Source organism: Elephantulus edwardii, unplaced genomic scaffold (genome assembly GCF_000299155.1).
Source record: "Elephantulus edwardii isolate Elephantulus edwardi_28Jun2011 unplaced genomic scaffold, EleEdw1.0 scaffold01042, whole genome shotgun sequence".
NCBI classification, from domain to species: Eukaryota; Metazoa; Chordata; class Mammalia; order Macroscelidea; family Macroscelididae; genus Elephantulus; species Elephantulus edwardii.
Window position 1 is genome coordinate 1 of NW_006400792.1, and position 14,107 is coordinate 14,107.

The following is a 14,107-nucleotide window of genomic DNA, read 5'->3' on the forward strand; positions in this document are numbered from 1 at the left end:
ACAGAATGATATGTAACTCAATTTCTACAATGTGTTTCTAAGAAGAATACAGTGATGATAGGGTAGTTTTTGTGAATTATTAAATGCTATCAAGTCAAATTAGACCCATAGTAGCCCTATGAACACCAAATCTGAACCCTCGTATATTCTCTGCCATCCTCATCTGACACCTGAGCCCACGGCTGCAGTCTGTCATTCTGCCTGGTTTAGGGTTTCCTCCTTTTCACCTACCCTTCTCTGAGCATGCCATACCTCTCCAGGGAATTACCTCTCTCTTAACAATGTGCCCAGATTAGGGGAGATGAAGCTTTATCATCTTTACCTCTAGCTTTCTGGATATTCCTTCTCCAAGACCTATCTGTTCTTTTGGCACGATGGGATAGTAATCAAGGCCTCTTGAGTTCACAACCTGGAGACATCTAATTAGTTGGTGTGCAATTACACAGAATGTACTAGGGTGGCCCTTCCTGGGTGTAAACTTTCCCTCTGGAAAAGTTGTGTGCCCAAAACCAAGTGCTAAAGCTGGGTGCCATTTTGAAGCAAGGACTGAAGTCTGGTAGCTCCCAGGTAGCCAACAGGCTGGTAGCAAAGTCGAGTATATGGGCATTTTAAAGCATTTTTCTTAACAAGTGTGTGATGCCTTAGCTAGGCATCTCGTGCCAGGCAACATTTTCAGAATATGTACACAATGGCTTCTACTTAGAACTGTGGAGCCACAGCCCAGGAATAGTTTTGAGATTTGAATTAGTTTTAGATCCTTCCTACTTTATGAGCAATAGTTAAAACTGTCAGAATTAGGTTCTACTCAAAAATCGTGTTTATCAAATAAACAGTCATTGAGAGACAACCTTGGGCGAATGAGGCTTAAACGTAAGGAAATCCTCCTTTGGTGGGGAGAGTTTAGGAGAGACCTCAGTTTAGGGTAGACAGGGTCTAAGACCTACAGTGAGGCTGACCTAGCACAGGGAACTCCAATAGTGACCTGAGTAACCCAAGTCCACAACTCCATGTAGACAGGACTCTTCTTGAAGCTGTGGCATCCAGTGTCTGTTCAAAATAGCTTTCCTAGCCATTGACCGACTTTGACATGAGGTGGATGGGATCACACACATAGGGCATGTTAGTCTGTCCACAAGTCGATTGACTTGTGTCATCCTCCCATTAGGCTTAAATGGAACGGTTTCAGCATCAGATATTGGTAATCTCCACACCAACAGAGAGGAGGTGCTACCTGCCCTTGTTGTCAGGAGCAATACTCATTGTAATGCCTCCAGAAACCAGAATGGGATTTTGTAAACTTGGTGCTTGGGACGAACAGTTAAGATGAGGATTCTCGAAAAATAAAAATCGCCGGAGCGGCCCTTGGCGCTTCTGCTTTGCATTTTGAAGGATGATTTGGGGTTTTGTTTTCCCTGAGCTCCTATGTGGCTGTAAGTTCCACCACCCTAAACCCACCCGCCAAGGACCCTGAATCTGTCCACTCCAGGCTCAACGAGACCTTCCGGCTTCCCCAATTTGGGCAGATTTTGCGCCTCCAACAACCTTAGCGTGATGTCTTATCTTAAGCTACCGCCTTACGCAGTCAGTGGGCTGAGTCTGACCACCTCGGGCATGGATGGACTTGCTGCCCCCCTCGGTGGGCTACCCTGGGCCCTGGGTTTCTTGTCCCGCAGCCACCCCTCGGAAACAGCGCCGAGAAAGGATGACATTCACCCGGGCACAGCTTGACGTGCTGGAAGCACTGTTTGCCAAGACGCGGCACCCAGGCTTCTTTCTTCGTGCGGGAGGAGGTGGCCCTGAAAATCAACTTGCCCAAGTCCAGGGTGCAGGTATGGTTTAAGAATCAAAGAGCTAAATGCCGCCAACAGCAGCAGCAGCAGCAACAGAATGGAGGTCAAAGCAAAGTGAAACCTGCCAAAAAGAAGATATCACCGGCTTGGGAAGTGAATTCAGAGAGTGGAACAAGTGGCCAGTTCACTCTCCCCTCTAGCACCTCAGTCCCGGCCATTTCCAGCAGCAGTGCTCCAGTGTCTATCTGGAGTCCAGCTTCCATCTCCCCACTGTCAGATCCCTTGTCCACCTCCGCTTCCTGCATGCAGAGGTCCTATCCCATGACCTATACTCAGGCTTCAGCTTATAGTCAAGGATATGCTGGCTCAACTTCCTACTTTGGGGGCATGGACTGTGGATCTTACTTGACCCCTATGTATCACCAGCTTCCTGGACCAGGGGCCACATTCAGCTCCATGGGTACCAATGCAGTCACCAGCCACCTCAACCAGTCCCCAGCTTCTCTTTCCACCCAGGGATATGGAGCCTCAAGCCTGGGTTTTAACTCGACCACTGATTGCTTGCATTATAAGGACCAAACTGCCTCCTGGAAGCTTAACTTGAATGCTGACTGCTTGGATTATAAAGATCAGACATCCTCGTGGAAATTCCAGGTTTTGTGAAGATGTGTAGAACCTCTTTTTGCGGGTGATTTAAAAGAAAAAAAAATACTGGGCTGGACATTCCCGTTTTAGCCAGCCATTGGTTAAAAAGTTAGAGGGGATGATGCTCAGACTCCTCTTCTGATCAAAGTTCCGGGAGGCAGAGAAAGAAAATGAAGGGTCTTAGAGGAGCCTGCCAACCAGCAACCTGAAATGGACAAACCAATCTATTTAAGACCCTGTCCTAGTTTTAGATCATTGGTTTTCCTAATTTCCAAAGTGATTTAAAAAAAAAAATGTTCTAGCCAGGTACAACCAGACACCACCAAAAATAAAATCAAATCAAGCTACTATGGGCGGGAAGGTCATCCAGAGCCTTCTTAAACAGGTATTCCAATGTTTTAGCCAATCCTTGGTTGAATTTTAGGAATGGACAGTGTCTCAAGCTCATTCATGTTTCATGACCAACTGGTAGTTGGCACTGAAAAACTTTTCAGGGCTGTGTGAATTGTCCGACTGATTGTCCAGACGCACCACTCTATTTAAAAAAAATGTTCATAAGGAGTCAATATGTAGTTTAAGAGACAATCAGTGTGTCACTTATATAAATGGTACATCTGTGGTTTGGTACACCCAGAACCAAGAAAACTCAAATTTTAGCGTGGATTCCAACACACAGTGACCCTATAGGACAGTGTAGAATTGGCTTTTAAGGTTCCCTAGCCTGTACATCTTTACAGATTGCCATGTCTTTGTCCTGAGAAGTCCCTGGTGTGTTTGAACCACAAATCTTTTGCTTAGCAGCACAGTGCTTTAACAACTGCGCCACTAGGGCTCCTAAAAATTAGCCTAGATCCTTAAAAACCAAGCCTGTCGTTATCACGTCAATGCCTCCTGGGTTACAAGACAGACCTCCTCCACAAGGTTTTCTTGGCAAATTCAAACCATAACCTTTTAGGTTAGAAGTACAAACCCTTTGTATTACCCAAGGTTCTGGCTGGCAAAAGTACTGAATATCCCATGCACTGTGAAAAGAATAAATCTGTCTTAAAGAATACAGTCACAGTGCTCCTTACAGACAAGGATAGTGAAACTTCATCCCACATACTTTGAGATGTTGTCAAGAGAGGCCGGTTATACATACAGGGCCAACATACAGGGAAAGGTGGAGGGCCAGAGAAAACGAGGAAAACCTCAATGAGATGGACTGACACAGTGACTGCAGCAGTGGGCTCAAGTGTGTCAGAGAGGATGAGCATGGCACAGGACAAGGGTTCAGCTCTGTCCTTGACCCAATGACACCTAACAACAACAGCAGAGCAAATGAGGCTTACTCCTCCACAGTTAGGCAACATTCCTTCAGTTCAGGCAGACATAATGTAAAATTATCCTGTAGGACAGCTAAACCACGGCTCATGGACCATATTCAGCCCTCTGGCTTTGTAAATAACATTTTATTGGAAGTCAGCCATACACTGTGGTCTACGTAAAATACGGCTGCTTTTACACCTCCACAGCAAAGCTGAACAGCTGCCAACAGACTCTCTGACTTGTGAATCATAATGAATTTACTACCTTGTCCTTATATAGAAAAAATTTACCAATCCCTAGGACAATGAAAAAATAAACATCACACATGGATTGAGTACATAATCTGTGTTAAGTATTGGGCTGCCAATTCAAAGGTCTGAAGCTCAAAATATGGAAGAAACATAAGGCCATTTGTTTCCATATTTATAGTCTCAGCGACCCCCATGGAGCATTTTTACTCAGACTTAAAACCCTTTATAGGGGGAGCTCTGGTGGCCTAGTGTAATGAGCTGTGCTGCCAGCGTAAAGAAGGCAGTTCAAATCCACCAACTGCTCCAAGAAAGAGAATGGACAATTTCTTCCTGTGGGCCTTACAGCCTCCAAAAACCCACGAGAAGGTCAGTCATGGGTTGGTTCTGACTTGATGGCAATGAGTTAAGTTTAAAAGGATCATTTTTAGTTGTAGCAGGTCTTACCATCTCAGGCTTTCTGCCAAAGAGATGTTCTGTGCTTACAAATTATTAACAATCTGCTCATTTTGATCCTAAGATCTGATGCAACTTAAGTTTTGAAATAGCTCTTCAACTCCTTCCACTTTGCAAAGTGCTCTTACTTACACACATTGGAGGGAACATGGCTATCACTGTTTTATAAAAGCAAGAAGTGGAGATAGGGGTAGTGTTGAATTAACTAAAACCATGTTAGTAGCAGCACCAAGTCTCACGCAGTCTTCCCTACCTGCCACCACCCTACTTCATCTCATTTACTTGGGGTAAATAATCAGGAGCCAGTCCTTGGAGACAGAAATCATGCTAGAAAAGGTGGAGTGTCAGAGGAAGACTCCCAATGAGATGGATTGACAGTCACTGTAGCAATAGGCTCCAGCCTATCAAAGATGAGGAAGATCATGACAGACAGGGCAAGGTTCAGACGTGTAGTTCACAAGGTGACTATGGGTCCTAGTCAACTAGATGGCACCCAACAACCACAACAGCTACCCTAGTCCTCTGTAAACTACCCCATGAGTTCACTGAATTAAAGACTCACAGCGACCCTATGTACAACAGCTCTAAACTCTGCTCTGTCCTATGCCAATCTCACTGTCTCCGACACACTCATCCTGATTGCCCCAGTCACCGAATCAATCCACTTCCCAGAGTGCCTTCCCCTTCTGTGCCTGCCCTCTACCCTCCCAAGCATGATGTCCCTCTCCAAGGACCGATCCCTCCTTACAACATGACCAAAGTATGTCAGTATCTCAGAATCCTTGCCTCCAAGGAGCAGGCCAGTTTAACCCTCTCTAGGATGAATCTGTTTGTTTTCTTAGGAGTCCATGGCTCCCTCAGCACTCTTCTCCAACACCAAAGCTCAAAAGCGTCAATTCTCTTTCTCTCCTTCCTGGTCATTGTCCAGCTCTCTGCCGCATAACAAGTGATTGCAAAGACCATGGCTATACCAGACGAACCTTAGTCTCCAGAGACACACCGTTGTTCTTGAGTACTTTAGAGAGGTCCCTAACAGCAGACTTTGCCATCACAATACATCTTTTAATGTCCTGGCTGCTGGTGCCAAGAGTGTTGATTGTGGAGCCAAGTAGAGTAAAGCTGTGAACAATCTCAATCTCTTCACCATCCATCCTGATGCTGCCAATTGGTCCTGTGGTGTGAATCTTTGTCTTCTTGACATTGAGCCTCAATCCATACTGAAGGCTACAGTCCCTGACTCTCAGCAGCAAGCGCCTCAGGTCCTCCTCAGTTTCAGCAAGCAGGGTTGTGTCATCTGCATAACGCAGATTGTTTATAGATCTTCCACCAATCCTGATGCCACATTTCTCCTCATAGAGCCCAGCCTCCCGGATGATCTGTTCTGCATACAGGTTGAAAAGGTATGGAGCCAGGACACATCCCTGGCATACACCCTTCCCAATTTTGAACCATGCAGTGTTTCCTTGCTCTGTTCTGATGACTGCCTCTTGGTTCAAGTTTCGCATTAGCACGATCAAGTGTTCTGGGATTCCCATTCTTCTCAGAGTCAGCCACAGTTTGTTATGATCCACGCAGCCAAACGCCTTTGCATAATCAATGAAACACAAATATACATTCCTCTGGTACTCCCTGCTTTCAGCCAATATCCATCTAACATTAGCTACAATATCCCTAGTACCACGACCTCTTCTAAACCCAACCTGGACTTCCGGCAGTTCTCTGCTGATGTGCTGTTCCAGTCGTTTTTAGATAATCTTCAGCAGAATCTTGCTTGCATGTGAAATCAATGATATTGTTCTATAGTTTCCACACTCTGTATAAAGCGTTAATGCAGTCGACTTCTAACTGAAAGGTGGGAGGTTTGAGTCCATCCAGAGGCACCTCAGAATAAAGGCCTGGTGATCTGCACCTGAAAAATGAGCCATAGAAATGCCATGTAGATCCTTTCTATGAAGACAGTCCCGAAAGGGAAAGAAGGAAGCCCCTGCCCCTCCCAAAACTGAAGCCAAAGCAAAGGCGTTAAAAGCCAAGAAGACAGCCCTCACCCCCAAAAAAAGATCCACACATAACCCACCCACCTTCTGGCAGCCTAAGACGCTGAGACTCCAAAGGCAGCCCAAATACCCCTGGAAGAGCACCCCCAGAAGAAACAAGCTGAACCACCATGCCACCATCAAGTTTCCCCTGAACACTGAGTCAGCCATAGCAAAACAGAAGATAACAACACACGTGTGTTCACTGTGGACGTCAAGGCCAACAAACACCAAATCCAACAAGCTATAAAGAAGCTCTGTGACACTGATGTGGCCAAGGTCAACTCTTTGATTAAGCCTGATGGAGAGAAGAAGGCTATGATCGACTTGCTTCCAATATTGTCAACAAAATTGAGATCATCTAAACGGAGTTCAGCTGGCTAATTCTAAATACAAACTTTTCTCACCACAACAAAAGAAAAAAGAAAGAAATAGCATGTAATACAATTCTATGCCCAGAGTGACCAGGAGTTAGAGGCAGTTAGTAGCAGCTTGACTGTCCACTGGTCTAGACACCTCCACTCCATGTAGCCATGGAGATCTGGAGCTCACCAGTTTCAGCCACCTTCATCTGTCCATTCTGTGAGCATCACTGCCATGATCACCATGTCTTACATCTTGTCATTGTTCAAAGCTAGTTCTCTCCAAAATTTCAAACTTCAAAATCACCATCTAACTTTCATTATTTTATTGTCATTGTTACTATGTGCCCTTAAATCAGAAATCACTCAAAGCTGACTCTCCAGTAGGTTTAAAGAAGCGGTAAAAATTACCTGGGGGGAGACTGCCCATCTTTCTCTGTCGCGAGTAGGTGCTGGATTCGAACTGCCTATCTTTGGGTTGGCAGCTCAACTTTTTACCCACAACACTGCAGTTGTTATGTGCCATCAAGTTGACTGTGACTCATAGTGACCTTATGAACAATAGCTGTAAACCCTGCCAACCTAAGCCAATCTCATCGTCTCTGATGCACCTGTCCTCACTGTCATAGTCAATCCATCACTTCCAGGTGCTTGTTCTGTGCTGTCCCTCCACATTTCCAAGCGTGATGTCCCTCTCCAAGAACTGGTCCCTCCTGGAAAAATGCCCAAAGTACGTGAGATGGAGTTTCAAAATCCTTGCCTTCAAGGAGCAAACAGGCTTCACTCTCCCCAGGACATGGCCTCCATCTGTCATCTCAATGAACAGACTCTTGGTAAGTCATTGCTAACCTAACTGTCATCTCGAACAGAACTTCTTGGTCTCTATTTCTGCCAGAAGTTAACTCTATTCATTATTCTCCCCAAAGACATTTTTTTCTTGAAACCAGGCTGCTCCATGAAGGCAAAGATTCTGAAGCTTCGTGTGACATAGTTTGGACATGTTGCGAGGTGGCATCAGTCCTTGGAGAGGGATGTCATGCTTGGGAGGGTGGAGGGACAGCACAGGAGAGGAAGACCCTCGATGAGATGGATTAAAACAGTGACTGGGGTAATAGGGATAGGTGTGTTGGAGACAATAAGAGTGGCACAGGATAGAGCAGAGTGTAGGACTGTTGTACATAGGGTCACTGTGAGTTGCTGGCGACTCGATGGCATGTAATAACAACAGCAATGTCTATGATTCGGATTTCTTCTTCTTTCCTCCTTCTTGATTAGTCTTTCTCTCTTTGCCTCTTCCTTATCTGCTTCTTGAATGCTCCTGTTTTAGAGGCACTAACTAGCTAGCCTCTCTTCATCCTCACGACATCTACTGGCATGCTGATGGCTCTTAAACCTTTATGCTAACCCAGGCACTTTGACAAGCTTCAGGGCAAGATTTTCAATTTCTCACAAACTGTGTGCGTATGGATAGCCTAGAAGGACCTTAAATTTCATGTGGGAGAACTAAATGCATTATCTTTTACTCATTATCCCTTTCCACAGGAAAATGCAACACCACCTACCATGGTCATTAGCTAAGTAAGCATCACCCTAGATCCTACCTCAACATCAGCAGCCATGTCCTGTGGACTTTCCCTGACTGGACATCTCCTGCAGCTCCACTTTTGCTCCCACCACCATGGATACTGACCTAAACCAGAAAATGGTCTTCTCTCATTTCCACTACTGCAATTGTCTCCCACCCGGCCCTCTGTCTCCAGTGTTTAATCCTCCAATGCAAACTCTAGATGGCTGAGAGAGTAATGTTCATAATATGGAAATCTGAACATTATATTCAATCTTCATCACCTTTGATGATGCCTCATTTCATACAGGTGGAGTTCAAACTTAGCATCAGATGTATACTTTGTCTTTACCTAATTTTCTCCAGTCTTGTCTTGATTAACTCAGCCTCTTCAATTTCAGTTCCCATTCTATCTCTCTTTAGGGAGCTCTTGTGGATTAGAGGTAAGAAGTCGTGCTGCCAACCCAAAGGCACATGCTTTGAATCCACTAGCTGCTCCGCAGAAGAAAAATGGACAGTCTCCTCCTATGTGATTCACTGTTTCTGAAAACCTGCTAGAGGGTCAGCTATGGGTTGGTCCTGACTCAACAATACTCAACAACATATCTCTTTATAGTCCCCAAACATTCCATGGTGGTCCATGTCTCAAGCCTTTGCCCAGGTATTCCCCACTCTGAGAAATGTTCTCCCTCCAGGCTGACCAGGAGACATCTTGATTGAATGATCACTGTGGGGATACATCACATAACCACGACCACCAGAGAGCTGCTCAGATCTTCGTGCATGCTTGGGCAAATCCTGAATAGTGACACATCACTATAATGTAGCTCTGTGCTTTCAGAACCATCTACCTACTAGAGTCTCAAGGTTCTAAAGTCAAAGGCTGTGTTCTGTACATTTGTGACATCAATGCTTAGTATGATGCTATTAGATTTTTATTAAAATTGGTGAGTGCAGCAAAGGACTCTAGTGCATCAGCAATGATAAGGATGGTACAAGAAAGGGTAGGGTTCTGCTCAGCAGTTCATAGCATCCCTATGAGTCGTACTCAATACTCAATTCAATAACAATATAACAATACAATATTATAATTATATATTATTGTTGCTGTTGTTGTTGTTATGTGTCATTCACTGTCTTTTACACGTCTACCCCCACTACTCCAGTTACTGAATTCATCCAACTCATAGATGATCTTTCCCTCCTGTGCTATCTCTCCACTCTCCCAAGAACGAAGTCCCTCTCCGAGGACTGATTCTGCCTTGCAACATGTCCAAAGTATGTCAGACGAAACTTCAGAATCCTTGCCTCCAAGGAGCAGGCTGGCTTCACCTCTCCAGCATGAACCTGTTTGTTCTCTTTATAAATATATTTATATAATTATAATTTTATAACTATAATATTATAAACAATATCATAAAGGGCTGTGCGAGGAAGAATGTGGCATCAGGATTTGTGGAAGAATCATCAACAACCTACGTTATGCAGCTGACAACAACCCTGCTCGCTGAAACTGAGGAGGACCTGAAGCGCTTGCTGCAGAAGGTCAAGGACTGCAGTCTTCAATATGGATTGAAGCTCAATATCAAGAAAACAAAGATTCTCACCACTGGGCCAACTGGCAGCATCAGTATGGATGGTGAAGAGACTGAGATAGTTAACTGTTTTTGTTTACTTTGTTCCACAGTCAACACTCTTGGTAACAGCAGCCAGGAAATCAGGAGATGAATTGCATTGGGAAAGTCAGCTGTGAGGGACCTCTCAAGAGTACTGAAGTGCAATGATGTCAGGCTGGAGACTAAGGTGTGCCTGATCCAGGCTATAGTCTTTGCAATTAGGTGCTACGCATTGGAGAGTTGGACAGTGAATAGGGGTGGTAGAAAGAGAATTGATGCCTTTGAGTTGTGGTGCTGGAGAAGTGTTGAATATACCATGGACTGCTAGGAGAACAAACAAGTTAGTCCTGGAGAGGGTGAAGCCGGAATGCTCCTTGGAGTCAAGGATTCTGAAGCTTCGTCTGACATACTTTGGGCATGTTGCAAGGAGGGACTGGTCCTTGGAGAGGGACATCATGTTTGGGAAAGTGGAGGGACAGTGCAGGAGAGGAAGACCCTCGATGAGATGGATCGATTCTGTGAGTAGAGTGGTGCGAATGAGTGTGTTTGAGACAGCGAGGTTGACACAGGATAGAACGGCGTTTAGGGCTCTTGTACGTAGGGTCGCTATGAGTTGCAAACGATTCGATGGCACATAACAACAACAACAACAAGAAAACAATAGCAACTCAACCTAACAACATCACTATTATAATATAAGTATAAATACAAATGAACTTCCACATTTTAAGTCATAATATTTAAGATACACAATAACAGATTTCTGCAGTTACAAAATTTTGAGGAAAAACAATACAACCTATAAAAAACAGCAAAGAATTTCATCAGTGTTGTAAGATTTCACTAATGCCCCAAACTAAAGACAGGGGACTGAGCACCTGAAAACAGGCCCTGCCCAACTCTGTGCTTGGTCTCATTGATTTTCTTACTTTTATTTTTATAAACTAAAAAAATAAATTTTTATTTTGTTTGCTTACAAAGTTCGTATACATTGTGTTTCACACTATGCTTCATTCACATTGTTTGGTACAATCCTTCTAATCCATTGTCGTTGTTATGTGCCAACAAGTCTCCTGTGACTCAGTGACTCTATGTACAATAGTGCAGAACCCTGCCCTATTCTGAGCCAGTCTCACTGACTCCAACACATCTACCCCCATTGCCCTAGCTACTGTATCAATCCATCTCATCTGGGGTCTTCATCTCCTGTATGGTTACTCCACCTTTCCAAGCATGATGTTCCTTCTCCAAGGATTGCTTCCTCCCGGCCACATGCCCAAAGAATGTGAGACGAAGCTTTAAAATCCTAGTCTCCAAGGAGAAACTTGCTTTCACCCTCTCCAAGACAGCCCTATTTGTTTTCTTGGCAGTCCATGGTATGTTCAAGACTCTTGTCAGCACCACACTCAGAGGCATCAATTCTTCTTCTATCATCCTAGTCATTATCCAGCTCTCTGATGCATAGCAAGCAATTGAGAAGACCATGGACTGGATCAGGCACATCTTAGTCTCTAGGCTAACATCATTGCTTCTCAGTACTCTGGAAAGGTCCCTGACAGCAGATTTACCTAATGCAATTGGCCTTTTGATTTCCTGACTGCTGGTGCCAAAAGTGAGTGAGGAGGCAAGCAAGCTGCAACTGTTAACAATCTCAATCTCTTCTCTATCCATCTTATATTTCATAGAATTAGTCAACATTGAACTCTGCCCACCATTGCCCTGTCTTTCCAGATCCCTGCGCCATCTTTCCCACTTCCTTTACCCACCTTTCCCTCCACCATCAAGGTGTGAGACCATAATTACCCCCTGCCCATCCTCATCCCTCTGTTTCTACCCTATACCCAGCTAATATCCTCATACACGTTTTACTAGTTATCTTTCTGTTTCTACAATAATGCTCTTACACAGTATTTGTCCTTATCGCATTGATTTTCTGATGAGAAGCATGTTAAGAGTCTGCCAACTCCTGAACATCAGACAGAATTTTTGCAAGACTTGTCAGTCTACTTCATTAAGAATTCTACGTGGTCAACTGAGCACGGCATGGCACAAACAGCCTACGCTCTGAATGTCACACAAACCAAAATCTGAATATAAGTTTCCTCTTGTTATTTTTGAATAGACGTTTACCAAGCCAATTGGGTTTTCATCCAACCGTCCATCCATATTTTGTCTTACAACCTTAATTATGAGCTCCATCTTTTAATGTCTGTTTGATTCACAGACGTTTCATCTCCCTGAAGCTAAGTCGAATGGATGATGCCTATTTCACAGGCTTTTTTCAGGAATTCACCTAAACACTTCCCACACAACTACTCAGCGCACATTAAATGAACGAAATGTATTTTTGTCCAGTTTCATCTAAATAGCTCTTGGCAAGTGCTCTCCCACCATCTCACGGACAGCAGCCAAAGTGATCAACCCTCCAGAAACTGTCACTAACTTTTGGGTTTAGAAGGTAACACCCCTTCTCTTCATTGTTTAACTAATATAGAACCAAAAGTATTGAAATCAATAAAGCAGAAAACAAAATCCATTTACCTTATGTGCTACCCTGTAGCCACCAGCTGCTTCCAACTGAAACTATGGACACTTTCTTAAAAAAAAAAAAGTCTCCTCCCATCTCCTCTTCTGGCTTCTGGCTCCTCCTCCTTACCTTTCTTCCTCTGGCCCCTTTGTCTCTCCCTCTCCATGCCAATTGGACAAATTGGGACTCACTGCTGCAGACTCACAGCTTGATTGGCTCAGCTCACTGCCAATCTCTGTCCTGGGTCGGCCTTTTTCTCAAGTTTACAGTCCTGTTGCTTAGCAAACCCCAGTACCTGTGAAAGCCCCAGCTCTCTGCCTCTGGAGAGAAGCCAGCAGGAAGTTCTGTTGGCAATTCCTTGGTTTCTAGAACGGCATCAAAAGCGGCTATGTTTATAACTTAGTTATCAGAAAACTTCTTTGCATGTGTTTGGTGACATTTACACGCCCTTCTCTTTCTCCAGATGATTTACTACGAGGATGTCTGATAACACCGGTCTGCTCTCCTGTGTTGAGGTTTTAAGTCTCCCTTGTTGATCAGACATACATCGAGACTTAAAACCTCAACACAGGAGAGCGGACCCGTGTTATTACAGGTGATTGAAAATTCTCTCTCTGTATTCACAGGCTAATAGAATGTGACGTCCCACTGTTTCCATTTTTTTATTTCTTCTTTTGTCTACTCTTTCCACATCTCTTTTTGCTCCGATTTCTTGGCAATAAATTTGCTAGTTAATAAGGAGTCCAGGGGCCTTGTTTGCAGGAGCTCTGTTGGAGAAGAGGTTGGGTGTTCGACTGAGAACTGAAAACTCAACCCATCAGCCAGATGCAAACTGCTTCTATAAAGATTCCATTCTACCCTGCAGGGTCACTGTGAGTTGGTAGCATTGGATTGGTCGCATTGGGAATGGTTTTGTTTAAAGAGGAAAAATACTAAAACTATCATGCTCTTTTGTTGTCTGTACCTACGACATCCACCCTATCCCTGTCAATCCCAGTCGTTGGTTCCCTTCTCTACAAAGTGATAGAAAGAGCCCACCAACTAGAACTATGAAGACCTGAGTCCAACTTCCTATTCATCTTCCAACACATGTACGCTTGGGTAAGTGGACCGTCTCTCTCCAAAAGCTCTGAAGTAGACACTGTATGGGTCTCATCAACTCCCAAAGATTGTCCTGGAGACCAAGGTGGTGATATTCATTGTGGTTTTTAATAAAGACTGGACGTGGTTGAGGTAGACACTGTATCTGCCTCATCATCTCCCACAGCTGGTCTTAGAGACCAAGGTGATGATATACTTTATGGCTTTAAACAAAGACTGGATGTGGTTGAGGAGCTTTCCACAGAGTGTAAGATATGACTGGGAAAATAAAAAATAAACAAAAAACCACATTGTTTCACTTTTGGCATTAGGTGTATAGCTCTTCTCTGCTGTCTGACACCCCCAACGAAGGTGTTGTTGCTTTGGGTTACAGAGGAGCTCCTGATTTTCACCCCAACATAGCTCTGAGTATGTCCTCCACATGCCCAAAAGATTTCATCTCAAAACATCTGTCAAC

The 14,107-nt window shown here is 44.2% G+C and overlaps 1 pseudogene across 1 annotated transcript; it reads left to right on the forward strand.

Moving 5' to 3' along the window:
* The first annotated feature begins 1,336 nt into the window (after nt 1-1,336).
* LOC102854823 lies at nt 1,337-3,052 on the forward strand (annotated as a pseudogene). Its single transcript, XR_439054.1, has one exon. The product of XR_439054.1 is annotated as an orthodenticle homeobox 2 pseudogene (transcript).
* The last annotated feature ends 11,055 nt before the right edge of the window (nt 3,053-14,107 follow it).